The sequence below is a fragment of the Pseudochaenichthys georgianus genome, chromosome 16 (assembly GCF_902827115.2).
Source record: "Pseudochaenichthys georgianus chromosome 16, fPseGeo1.2, whole genome shotgun sequence".
Taxonomy (NCBI): Eukaryota; Metazoa; Chordata; class Actinopteri; order Perciformes; family Channichthyidae; genus Pseudochaenichthys; species Pseudochaenichthys georgianus.
The window spans coordinates 47809997-47823397 of NC_047518.2; the positions used below are offsets into that span (position 1 = coordinate 47809997).

Here is a 13401-nt window from a genome sequence, read left to right on the forward strand (position 1 = left end):
AATTTCCAGCTACGTGTGTGTGTGTGTGTGTGTGTGTGTGTGTGTGTGTGTGTGTGTGTGTGTGTGTGTGTGTGTGTGTGTGTGTGTGTGTGTGTGTGTGTGTGTGTGTGTGTGTGTGTGTGTGTGTGTGTGTGTGTGTGTGTGTGTGTGTGTGTGTGTGTGTGTGTGTGTGTGTGTGTGTGTGTGTGTGTGTGTGTGTGTGTGTGTGTGTGTGTGTGTGTGTGTGTGTGTGGAGTGTTGCAGTAGAACATTCCACTGTGGCGCTGGTGCATTAATGGGAAACCCTTAATGTTTGAGCACCCTCTATGAAACGTCAAGCTACCCCACAGCACACCCTAGAGAACATCTCTGGCGCCGCCACTGCCTACGTAATGCTAACTTAGCTTGCTGCTAGCTTTGTAACTGAATATTTGAAAAGATGAGTGAATTGCTTGTCACACTTGTTTGCGTTGAGTGGCGTTGACATCCAACTCTTGACATGACATAAAAAAAGGTCGGTAACGTTAATCATTACGTTCCGCTGCCACCATCTACTGGCTAACGTTAAACGTAGAAAAATACAGTTACATACATAAATACATCTGTGGGTTTATAGGCAGGTTACAGGTTTATTGTTGACCACGTAACGTTAATGTTACAGGTTTATCAGGTTGCCATGACACTGGCTTTGAGTGAGAGGATAGAGGAAAATGTTTATTTATAGTAGACTTAAAATATGTGTAATTAAACAATACGGTTGCAGAGGTCATGTGGCTGGTAAATGGTGTTAATGGTAGACATCTCTTTTGGAACAGGTCATGTTTTAATATCACCAGTTCACTATATTTCAGATAATATTGCAGCAATAGTTTTTTAGTTGCAAATGGCACAGAACAGATGTTTACTTATAACACAGTGTCCCTGCAGGGGGATTAATAAAGTATTTGTGATTCTGAAGTGTTTTGCTTATAAGTTGTTTGCATTTAGCTAAAGTGTGATGTTTGTCCTCATATTGCAATAGCCTGTTTAAAGTGATCGTATAACAAACAACTGATCAGTGCTGATACTGTTTGCTAATAGATATAGGAGTGATAATAACACAGTACATGCTTTGAATTTCTTAGATATAGCTGCAGTATTCTTAACAGACTGGATAGCAGCAGACGATAGAAGGCTGATTACAACCAGAAGAGACTTGAGACTTTTATTCGTTAGAGACTTGAGACTTGACTTGGACTCGTGACCAAAGACTTGTGAACATCTCTGGCCCCCCCTGGTCTCCCAGCTGTGTGCGTCACTCTTTAGTGTCCCCTGGTCTCCCAGCTGTGTGCGTCACTCTTTAGTGTCCCCTGGTCTCCCAGCTCTGTGCGTCACTCTTTAGTCTCCCCTGCTCTCCCAGCTGTGTGCGTCACTCTTTAGTGTCCCCTGGTCTCCCAGCTGTGTGCGTCACTCTTTAGTGTCCCCTGGTCTCCCAGCTGTGTGCGTCACTCTTTAGTGTCCCCTGGTCTCCCAGCTGTGTGCGTCACTCTTTAGTGTCCCCTGGTCTCCCAGCTGTGTGCGTCACTCTTTAGTGTCCCCTGGTCTCCCAGCTGTGTGCGTCACTCTTTACTGTCCCCTGGTCTCCCAGCTGTGTGCGTCACTCTTTACTGTCCCCTGGTCTCCCAGCTGTGTGCGTCACTCTTTAGTGTCCCAGCTGTGTGCGTCACTCTTTAGTGTCCCCTGGTCTCCCAGCTGTGTGCGTCACTCTTTACTGTCCCCTGGTCTCCCAGCTGTGTGCGTCACTCTTTAGTGTCCCCTGATCTCCCAGCTGTATGCGTCACTCTTTAGTGTCCCCTGGTCTCCCAGATGTGTGCGTCACTCTTTACTGTCCCCTGGTCTCCCAGCTGTGTGCGTCACTCTTTAGTGTCCCCTGGTCTCCCAGCTGTGTGCGTCACTCTTTAGTGTCCCCTGTTCTCCCAGCTGTGTGCGTCACTCTTTAGTGTCCCCTGGTCTCCAGCTGTGTGCGTCACTCTTTAGTGTCCCCTGGTCTCCCAGCTGTGTGCGTCACTCTTAGTGTCCCCTGGTCTCCAGCTGTGTGCGTCACTCTTTAGTGTCCCCTGGTCTCCCAGCTGTGTGCGTCACTCTTTAGTGTCCCCTGGTCTCCAGCTGTGTGCGTCACTCTTTAGTGTCCCCTGGTCTCCCAGCTCTGTGCGTCACTCTTTACTGTCCCCTGGTCTCCCAGCTGTGTGCGTCACTCTTTACTGTCCCCTGGTCTCCCAGCTGTGTGCGTCACTCTTTAGTGTCCCCTGGTCTCCCAGCTGTGTGCGTCACTCTTTAGTGTCCCCTGGTCTCCCAGCTGTGTGCGTCACTCTTTAGTGTCCCCTGGTCTCCAGCTGTGTGCGTCACTCTTTAGTGTCCCCTGGTCTCCCAGCTCTGTGCGTCACTCTTTACTGTCCCCTGGTCTCCCAGCTGTGTGCGTCACTCTTTAGTGTCCCCTGGTCTCCCAGCTGTGTGCGTCACTCTTTACTGTCCCCTGGTCTCCCAGCTGTGTGCGTCACTCTTTAGTGTCCCCTGGTCTCCCAGCTGTGTGCGTCACTCTTTAGTGTCCCCTGGTCTCCCAGCTGTGTGCTTCACTCTTTAGTGTCCCCTGGTCTCCCAGCTGTGTGCGTCACTCTTTAGTGTCCCCTGGTCTCCCAGCTGTGTGCGTCACTCTTTAGTGTCCCCCGGTCTCCCAGCTGTGTGCGTCACTCTTTAGTGTCCCCTGGTCTCCCAGCTGTGTGCGTCACTCTTTAGTGTCCCCTGGTCTCCCAGCTGTGTGCGTCACTCTTTACTGTCCCCTGGTCTCCCAGCTGTGTGCGTCACTCTTTACTGTCCCCTGGTCTCCCAGCTGTGTGCGTCACTCTTTAGTGTCCCAGCTGTGTGCGTCACTCTTTAGTGTCCCCTGGTCTCCCAGCTGTGTGCGTCACTCTTTACTGTCCCCTGGTCTCCCAGCTGTGTGCGTCACTCTTTAGTGTCCCCTGATCTCCCAGCTGTGTGCGTCACTCTTTAGTGTCCCCTGGTCTCCCAGATGTGTGCGTCACTCTTTAGTGTCCCCTGGTCTCCCAGATGTGTGCGTCACTCTTTACTGTCCCCTGGTCTCCCAGCTGTGTGCGTCACTCTTTACTGTCCCCTGGTCTCCCAGCTGTGTGCGTCACTCTTTAGTGTCCCCTGGTCTCCCAGCTGTGTGCGTCACTCTTTACTGTCCCCTGGTCTCCCAGCTGTGTGCGTCACTCTTTACTGTCCCCTGGTCTCCCAGCTGTGTGCGTCACTCTTTAGTGTCCCAGCTGTGTGCGTCACTCTTTAGTGTCCCCTGGTCTCCCAGCTGTGTGCGTCACTCTTTACTGTCCCCTGGTCTCCCAGCTGTGTGCGTCACTCTTTAGTGTCCCCTGATCTCCCAGCTGTATGCGTCACTCTTTAGTGTCCCCTGGTCTCCCAGATGTGTGCGTCACTCTTTAGTGTCCCCTGGTCTCCCAGATGTGTGCGTCACTCTTTACTGTCCCCTGGTCTCCCAGCTGTGTGCGTCACTCTTTACTGTCCCCTGGTCTCCCAGCTGTGTGTGTCACTCTTTAGTGTCCCCTGGTCTCCCAGCTGTGTGCGTCACTCTTTAGTGTCCCCTGGTCTCCCAGATGTGTGCGTCACTCTTTAGTGTCCCCTGGTCTCCCAGCTGTGTGCGTCACTCTTTAGTGTCCCCTGGTCTCCCAGCTGTGTGCGTCACTCTTTAGTGTCCCCTGGTCTCCCAGCTGTGTGCGTCACTCTTTACTGTCCCCTGGTCTCCCAGCTGTGTGCGTCACTCTTTACTGTCCCCTGGTCTCCCAGCTGTGTGCGTCACTCTTTAGTGTCCCAGCTGTGTGCGTCACTCTTTAGTGTCCCCTGGTCTCCCAGCTGTGTGCGTCACTCTTTACTGTCCCCTGGTCTCCCAGCTGTGTGCGTCACTCTTTAGTGTCCCCTGATCTCCCAGCTGTATGCGTCACTCTTTAGTGTCCCCTGGTCTCCCAGATGTGTGCGTCACTCTTTAGTGTCCCCTGGTCTCCCAGATGTGTGCGTCACTCTTTACTGTCCCCTGGTCTCCCAGCTGTGTGCGTCACTCTTTAGTGTCCCCTGGTCTCCCAGATGTGTGCGTCACTCTTTAGTGTTCCCTGGTCTCCCAGATGTGTGCGTCACTCTTTAGTGTCCCCTGGTCTCCCAGCTGTGTGCGTCACTCTTTAGTGTCCTCTGGTCTCCCAGCTGTGTGCGTCACTCTTTAGTGTCCCCTGGTCTCCCAACAGTCTCTGTTGGGTCTTTGATTTTATTCTGTTGGGCTCAGATTTGCTTTGCCTGCACAAACCTCCTGCCGCCACACACACACACACACACACACACACACACACACACACACACACACACACACACACACACACACACACACACACACAGGGGTCTTATTGTATCCCTTTCATCCCAGCATAAACAGAGTATTCTCATTCTGAACATGTTCTCTTGCTATTGTCCAAAAAGAAACAACATATATAACAAATATAACACGTGTGTCAGCGAGGTGATTCCTGCAGCTGATTAAACACTGTTTCTGTCGACCTGCTAGCTCCTGAGGCTGCTGCAAAGCATGCTGGGAAACAACACTGTTGATTGGCTTCAGTCGGGAACACAGCTCTGTCTTTTTCTTAACGAGACGTTGCTCTGCCACACCGAGTGAGAGTATGAAATTGATCTGTGTGTGTGTCAGGGTTTCCGCTAGGATTTTTTCTCGCCGGTCAAATGCCGGACTAATTTGAAACTTACCGTTCATATTTCAATAATAATAAGAGTTGTGTAGCAGAGTTTCCGTTAGCAGGTAATTACCGGAGTATGAGCAGATATGCTTCAGTTTAAAACTCAGTTCACGGGGCTCATTTTTATATGGCTTCAGTTTATAATCCTAACAGATTCTTTTTTCAATAAATGATTCCACAAACAACAAACAACATAATTATTACATTCAAACAAACTACTTGTAGTAGATAACGTACATTATTCAGAAGTTTACATCAACTTTGAACAATAACACGGGAGAAACGGATGCTCTCTTTTCCCCTCTCCCTCCCTCTTTCTCTCCCTCCCTCTCTCTCCTGACAGCCCGTCCGTTTCTCACGCAGCTCCTGCAGCTCGCTAAACAGATGCGGGGCTTCAGGTGATCATGCAGAGCTGCGTGTCTCGGTCAGACTCAGCAGCTGATCTGATCTCTCTCTCGCTCCGGTTAAACTTCACTCGCGTTTATGTCCATATGGATCAGATCCAGCTCTCCTGATCGGCCTTTATAGAGAGCACCGATCAAACTATTAAGAGTCAATATCGGCCGATAATGACCGGCGGCCGATCGATCGGAGCCTCCCTAATTATTACCAGACATTTTGACCGGCAGGTTTTGAATTTACCGGTTTTTAATAAATGTTACCAGCTAAAAACCGTTAATTACCCGCTAACGGAAACCCTGGTGTGTGTGTGTGTGTGTGTGTGTGTGTGTGTGTGTGTGTGTGTGTGTGTGTGTGTGTGTGTGTGTGTGTGTGAGTGTGTGTGTGTGTGGGTGAGTGTGAGTGTGTGTGTGTGTGTGTGTGTGTGTGTGTGTGTGTGTGTGTGTGTGTGTGTGTGTGTGTGTGTGTGTGTGTGTGTGTGTGTGTGTGTGTTGCTCACAGACGAACCCCCTCCCCATGATATCAGGATATTAAATGCACTCTTCGTCCTCCAGAGTCTTCCTCTCCTTCCTGCTGCTCTTCCTCCTGATCTGAGTCAGCCTCCGTTCTCCCGAGGGCTTCCTTGGGAGATGTTAGACATATACCTGCAGCCGGTTTCATAAAAGTCATTACGAACTAATACTTTGGTCTGGGCTTCTGCAATCGGGTCCTTTGGAAATTGCCAATTTTGTCCCCACCACTTTTTCAAAGTCGAACTTGTAAATGTTCTGAAAGACAGCGTGCACAAAGAGACGTCTGAGGATCGGCATCTCTGTTTTAGAGAAAAGCCTCAACCCACCTGCCCCGCATGTTACCGACTGTCCTTTATTTTATTCATTTGAACCTCTTATGCTCTTAACCTTTTTATTTTAATTTCTTTATATCACCATATTTTTTTCAATATGCTTCTTAGATAACTTTTTATTTTATTTGTTTTAATTATTTTCTCCTCATAGCTTCGTGAAGCACCTTGGGATAACATTTGTGTACGATATCCATGAAATGTATTATTATTACTGTATGTAATAAACAAGAAAACTGGTTTGGAGTCCAGACGTTCAATTTGCACATGCTAGTAAACTTTTAATAGAACATGTAATAAAAATAAATAACAGTGCTCACGCTTTGCACTGAGCTTAAACAAAGTTAAGTAAAAATAATTATTCCTGACTTTTAAATGACCCAAAAACCTGTTGTAGGGAGGCTGTGGCGCAGTGGGCTAGTGCGTTGGTGTTGGGATCAGGGGAGCACAGGTTCAAACCCCACTGCATGTCGTTGTGTCCCTGAGACACTTCACCCCAAGGTGCTCCTGTGGGGATGGCCCACTAAGTTTAAAGTGTCTTTAACCAATCAGTGAAGAGGAAAGCCAGACCAAAGCAATCTGTAGTTGAAAAGTTCTTGACATTTTTAGGCTTTGCTGTAAATTGTATATTATTCCAGATTCAGGGATGAAACTAATTTCCCTTTGAATATAATCAATAAATCAAACAATATAAAATATATATATAAAAAATACAATTGCCTTACCCTTTTCCTTAACCCTATGGAGTATAAGGATATTTCCTCGATATGTAGACGTCTCCTTAAATCACCTTTTAAATGTACTTATAACATGGCACCCCATATGTTACTTATCAAAATATTCTGGTCTTGCTGGAGATGCAAGTCACTCACCTTGGAGCACTGTCTTATGAGATACTTAGCTGAAAATGAGAAATCCGATTTTTGGAAAACCTCAAAACTCTTGTGAAAACCATAGGTGAAAACACGTTTACTCATCTCATCTACTTTTTGGGGCGTTTTAGATTTGTTTTACAAAAGTAGTGAAATAATATGAATTACACTATAGGCCTATATAGATTAAATGAAATGTTATTCATGTGTAAAATAGTTCCATCCCTCTGCTTTCACCACAGAAAGGTTACATCAGGACTGATTCATATTCCACACCAAGGTTCATGTGATGTGTACAAATACAAATTGAGCATTAGAACTTTTTTTTTTTTCAACCAACAATTTATGTTATTATAAGCAACTGTAAAATCTCAATATCTACAATATCAGAACTTTTTCAACCAACTATTCATTATAAATGTAAAGACAGGGGGAGCAGTGTCATGGTCTTTGTCTGTCTTCCAGGCTGCTGTGTAGGTGATGGTGCATGGGCTGCTGGTGGCTGTGTCGGAGGGAGGGAGGTGTGATTGTCCCAGGTTGATGCTGGTGGCCGTGTGGGAGGTACGTCTGCTAGGCGAGACTTCTTTGCTGGCTGGGTTGATCGTGATGGCTGTGGTGGAGGCCTTTGTACCGAGGTGTATCTTAATCTTGTGGCAGATGGAGGCCACTGTAGTGATGATGGTCCTCTGGTCCTGGGTGGTGAAGGCCCTTGAGCCACGGTAGATCTTGACCTGGGGGCAGGGACAGATGGAGGTTCTTGCTGCTAGGCCCAGGAAGCTGTGAAATCTGAAAAAAAAATATAGGACAATAATTACTACTAAGTTTGTTAAAATAAAGTTCAAGTGGAATGTTTCTCAAGCATAACTCAAAATAAAATTCTCTCTCTCTCTCTTTGTTTATTGGTAAAATATTATTTGTTTTACAGTTCAATAAATGGTCAATGAATAATCGTCAAGACCCAAATTGACCCAAATAATCGTGATTATGATTTTTGCCATAATCGCACAGCCCTAGTTGTTAGTATTTGGTGCTAGCTCGGAGCTAACGGAGATTAGAAGTAGGGATGCCAGCGATTATTCGATTATTCGTTACAGTCTCCATAATCGAATATTATTTTTAAAAAATCGATTTTATTTATATATATATTTTTTTTTTATTTATGTATTTTTTTTCTGGCTTAGTTTCAACCAAAAAAAAAATATATATATATATATATGCTAATAATAGTAATAGTATTAATAATTGTAAATGGCCATTGGTCACACAACCAGTTTGTTTTACTGTAAACTTGGAGGAAGCCTGCGCAGAGCAGACTGCTGCTGCTACACAATTTGAAAGGGGAGTGATTAGTAAAATATGCATAAATAAAAAGAAAGAATGCAGACTAGGTAAGATAAAGATAGGAGAGAGGAGTTGATCAAATATGTGTTATTGCTTGTGAGCATATTCTAATGGATTTTGATGATTGAAATATATATACTAGTACTAGTATACTAGTGAGGTCATCACAAATAAAACCGGTTCACATGGATAGGATACTAGATAAGTGTGCACACTCATTATATACACTACACATTTTTCTTGGATTTGTTAACACTATAGTCCCTAATATATTTGTAGAAAGGCAGGAAATGGAATTAAATTGAGAAAATGTTTCATTGCCCCCTGTTCTGTGTCCCCCCCCCCACTTCTCAAACCAAAGTTACACCTTTACACCCACACAATGCAAGTACACTATTACTGTAACATTTACCTATCTTCAAATGGGTCCTTGTTGCTGTCTTCTTCTTCTTCAGGAGAGTCGAAGCCTCCAGGCTCTGATGCTCCATCTCCACTGCTGCTAGTGTTACAAGTCCGCTGTGCAGAGCTGGTAATCAGATAATAAGCCTGTTGATCAGGAGAAAAGAATGAAGCAGAGGGAAAGTTGCTGCCGTCTGTGTGGTCGTTCTAGCCAGAATGTATTAAACAAATTAATAAATTCACTTACAAATTATATCTGTTTTCTCTATTTATCTAATCATTCTTTGTGTAACCGGTCTGGATTGACGCCACATGTATCTCTGCGTTGTGTCGAATGAAAACGACTTCCTTCGTGCCAACCAGGTTTATTATCTGTGCAAACAGAATATAATGACAGCAGGAAATGGCTTCACCAGCTTTCTACCTCAATACTTCGCCTCAGTGAGGCCTGACGCTAACTGAGAATGTAAACATACATTTAGCATATCAAAATAACCGTATGACATATTTGTCTCTAATCAAAAATGGACATAAATCCACATGCCATATTATGACTTTCATGAAGGATTAAAGCCTTTTTCATTTACAGTATATAATACAGCGATTACAGATAACACACCCTCCGGTTGACTGTAGTCACTTTAACATGGCTATGTTGTACAGGCACACCATTAGCATAGCATTAGCGCTTTAGCATTTAAATAATATGAACAATTATGACCTCAGACCAGCATTTCACATATTTATACAAACAGAATAAACTTTAAATGTAAGCCAGACTAGTGCACGGGAGTCATACACATGGTAACATGTTTCATTATTCAGGGGGCAACAGCCTGTGCTAAAGAAGCTAGCGGACGCCATTAGCCACACGCTAGTGGCGTAGCTCACAGAATGACATTAAACTACACATAAAACAGTTTCAAACACACTTCTTAGATCGAAATATGACATAATCGGTGTCCACACTACTAACCTGTTGAACAGGAGAAATGAATGAAGCAGAGGGAACGTTGCTGCCATGTGTCTGGTCGTTCCATGGATGTATAATCGTTGTTCTTCTTCTTCTTCTTCTTCTTCTCTCGGTTTTTTGGCGGATTGCAAACAACTTTAAGGTGCATACCGCCCCCTACTGTACAAGAGCGTGTATCAACATATCATCCTATCAGCACTTGTGGAATTATACCACTGTGTTTACGTTGTTTTAAATTCTTCCAATCAATCATTTTTCACTCAAATACTTAAGAATGGCCTTCCTGGTAGCTCGTACCCCCTCACCTTCTGTTCCCAGTATCCCCATCAGGCTCCACTCCCTTCCTGGTAGCTCGTACCCCCTCACCTTCTGTTCCCAGTATCCCCATCAGGCTCCACTCCCTTCCTGGTAGCTCTTACCCCCTCACCTTCTGTTCCTAGTGTCCCCATCAGGCTCCACTCCCTTCCTGGTAGCTCTTACCCCCTCACCTTCTGTTCCCAGTGTCCCCATCAGGCTCCACTCCCTTCCTGGTAGCTCTTACCCCCTCACCTTCTGTTCCCAGTGTCCCCATCAGGCTCCACTCCCTTCCTGCCTCTCTTACCCCCTCACCTTCTGTTCCCAGTGTCCCCATCAGGCTCCACTCCCTTCCTGGTAGCTCTTACCCCCTCACCTTCTGTTCCCAGTGTCCCCATCAGGCTCCACTCCCTTCCTGCCTCTCTTACCCCCTCACCTTCTGTTCCCAGTATCCCCATCAGGCACCACTCCCTTCCTGGTAGCTCTTACCCCCTCACCTTCTGTTCCCAGTATCCCCATCAGGCTCCACTCCCTTCCTGCCTCTCTTACCCCCTCACCTTCTGTTCCCAGTATCCCCATCAGGCTCCACTCCCTTCCTGCCTCTCTGACCCTGTCTCCCCTCTCTGTTTTGTACATGTTGCAGTCTAATATGATATGTTCCACATTTTCTTTAAATCCACAGTTCCTACGACATAGAGTAACATTCAATGCTGTGTGATCCAGTCTGAGTCTAGCTATCATGATTTCCTAGATTAAGTTCTATGAGTAATTCTTCTCTGACAGTTGTTGTTGACTGTATACTTTTTAAAATGGATAATGAATCTGTGCATATCACCACCCTATCTGGTCTGACCTCTTCAACCCACTGTAATCCTATTATTACAGCCAGCATTTCTGTTGCACACTGATGGATAATTGATCTGACGCTCTTCTTGAAATCAATATTTTAAAGTCTGGGATATATATACCAACTCCAACACACTCTTGTTCTTAGAACCATCTGTGTATATTTTGTGGTAATTGTGATAATTATTGACTTAATTGCACCTATACACAACCGTAACGCTTTATATTGTAATCTATAAATATTTAGTAATGACGTTTTTGCTGCTGCTGCATATATTATACACCCGTAATCCAGAGTTGTCCTCATAATTGCCCTATAGATGTCAATTAGTGCCTGTTTGTCTCATCCAGCCACTGCTCTTAATAAGTTCAAAACTTTTTGGGATTTTGTTTCCAAATGTTTAATATGGGTTTTCCATGGACATTTACTATCTAACCATAGCCCCAGATATTGAAATGCATTGACCTCATTCATCGGCTTTCCATATACTGTAAGCTTCTCAGTCTCCATCTTGCGTTTATTTGTAAATGTCATGAAGCAAGATGTGCTTGCTGACAGTTTGAAACCCCAGTTGTATGACCACTTCTGGAACATTTATTCCCCTTATCCATATGTCCCCGTCATCTGCATACAAAGCAGGTTTGATGCATCCGTCCAACTTAGTCAATATGTCATTTATCATAATGTTAAATAATATCAGGCTGATTGAACTCCCTTGGGGAATACCATTTTCTATATTGAAGTCTTTCGAAACCTCTGCCCCTACTTGAACTCTGAATTTCCTGTCTGAGCCATGATCCTGTCACTGTCACCTGTCACTTAATTTGATGAGTAACCCATCCCTCCACATAGAGTCATAAGCCTTTTCAATGTCAAAATATACTATTGCCATAACCTCTTTCATTTTCAGTGTCTTCACACTGTATTCCCACCTCATTGATCACTCTAACCAAAGCATTGTGGATCTTCCTTTGCGAAAACCAGTCTGGAAATGACTCAGCAACCCTCTTTGTTCTAAGACATGTCTATATGTCATCTTCTCCATTCATTTACACAAGTGTGATGTTAATGCTATGTCTGTAGTTACTGAATACCTTGTTTTGTTCTTTAATAGCTCTGCTACATTCCTCATTCCTCATTTTCGTTCCTACCCTCACCTACGGTCATGAAGGATGGGTCATGACCGAAAGAACGAGATCGCGGATACAAGCGGCCGAGATGGGTTTCCTCCGCCGGGTGGCTGGTGTCTCCCTTAGGGATAAGGTGAGAAGTTCGGTCATCAGGGAGGGACTCGGAGTTGAGCCGCTCCTCCTTCGCGTCGAAAGAAGCCAGTTGAGGTGGTTCGGGCACCTAGTTAGGATGCCACCTGGGCGCCTCCCTAGGGAGATGTTCCAGGCACGTCCAGCTGGGAAGAGACCAAGGGGTAGACCTAGGACCAGGTGGAGGGATTATATCTCTTCGCTGGCCTGGGAGCGCCTTGGGATCCCCCAGTCAGAGCTGGTTGATGTCGCCAGGGAAAAGAAGTTTGGGGCTCTCTGCTGGAACTGCTACCCCCGCGACCCGACCACGGATAAGCGGGAGAAGATGGATGGATGGATGGACATTCCTCATTCCACCACGGCACCACTTTCTTCCTACCCTCTGTCGTTCTGTTTGGTATAGTTTTATTTGCTGCTTCTTTAATGTGCATTGTGATTTGATTTGATTTGAGCACTCCTCTATACTTCCTTCTAATGCTAACAATTGTGCTGACTCCTTACAGCGAATTCTACATTTCTCCCTGTCTGCTTTACCAAAGCACCACCTGGAAAATATACTCACTTCCTATTTGTGTTGATGATAGAGAAAACTGGGTAATGATCACTTCCTATGGTACAGTCACGTTTACATTCCATTCACACGATGTCTCTACTTTAAAGAGTCCTCTCCTGCTGATGTTCAGGTGTATATCAGTATGTAGTGTCTCTACTTTAAAGAGTCCTCTCCTGCTGATGTTCAGGTGTATATCAGTATGTAGTGTCTCTACTTTAAAGAGTCCTCTCCTGCTGATGTTCAGGTGTATATCAGTATGTAGTGTCTCTACTTTAAAGAATCCTCTCCTGCTGATGTTCAGGTGTATATCAGTATGTAGTGTCTCTACTTTAAAGAGTCCTCTCCTGCTGATGTCCAGGTGTATATCAGTATGTAGTGTCTCTACTTTAAAGAGTCCTCTCCTGCTGATGTTCAGGTGTATATCAGTATGTAGTGTCTCTACTTTAAAGAGTCCTCTCCTGCTGATGTTCAGGTGTATATGAGTATGTAGTGTCTCTACTTTAAAGAGTCCTCTCCTGCTGATGTTCACGTGTATATCAGTATGTAGTGTCTCTACTTTAAAGAGTCCTCTCCTGCTGATGTTCAGGTGTATATCAGTGTGTAGTGTCTCTACTTTAAAGAGTCCTCTCCTGCTGATGTTCAGGTGTATATCAGTGTGTAGTGTCTCTACTTTAAAGAGTCCTCTCCTGCTGATGTTCAGGTGTATATCAGTGTGTAGTGTCTCTACTTTAAAGAGTCCTCTCCTGCTGATGTTCAGGTGTATATCAGTGTGTAGTGTCTCTACTTTAAAGAGTCCTCTCCTGCTGATGTTCAGGTGTATATCAGTGTGTAGTGTCTCTACTTTAAAGAGTCCTCTCCTG

The 13401-nt window shown here is 45.2% G+C and overlaps 1 long non-coding RNA gene across 1 annotated transcript; it reads right to left on the reverse strand.

The window, feature by feature from the left end:
* Nucleotides 1–8675: 8675 nt before the first annotated feature.
* On the reverse strand, nucleotides 8676–9670 carry LOC139435388 (uncharacterized). Its single transcript, XR_011644661.1, has 3 exons — nucleotides 9592–9670; nucleotides 8863–8987; nucleotides 8676–8762 (listed from the first exon to the last, which is right to left on the reverse strand). It is a non-coding gene; the product is annotated as an uncharacterized lncRNA (long non-coding RNA).
* Between the last annotated feature and the right edge of the window lie 3731 nt (nucleotides 9671–13401).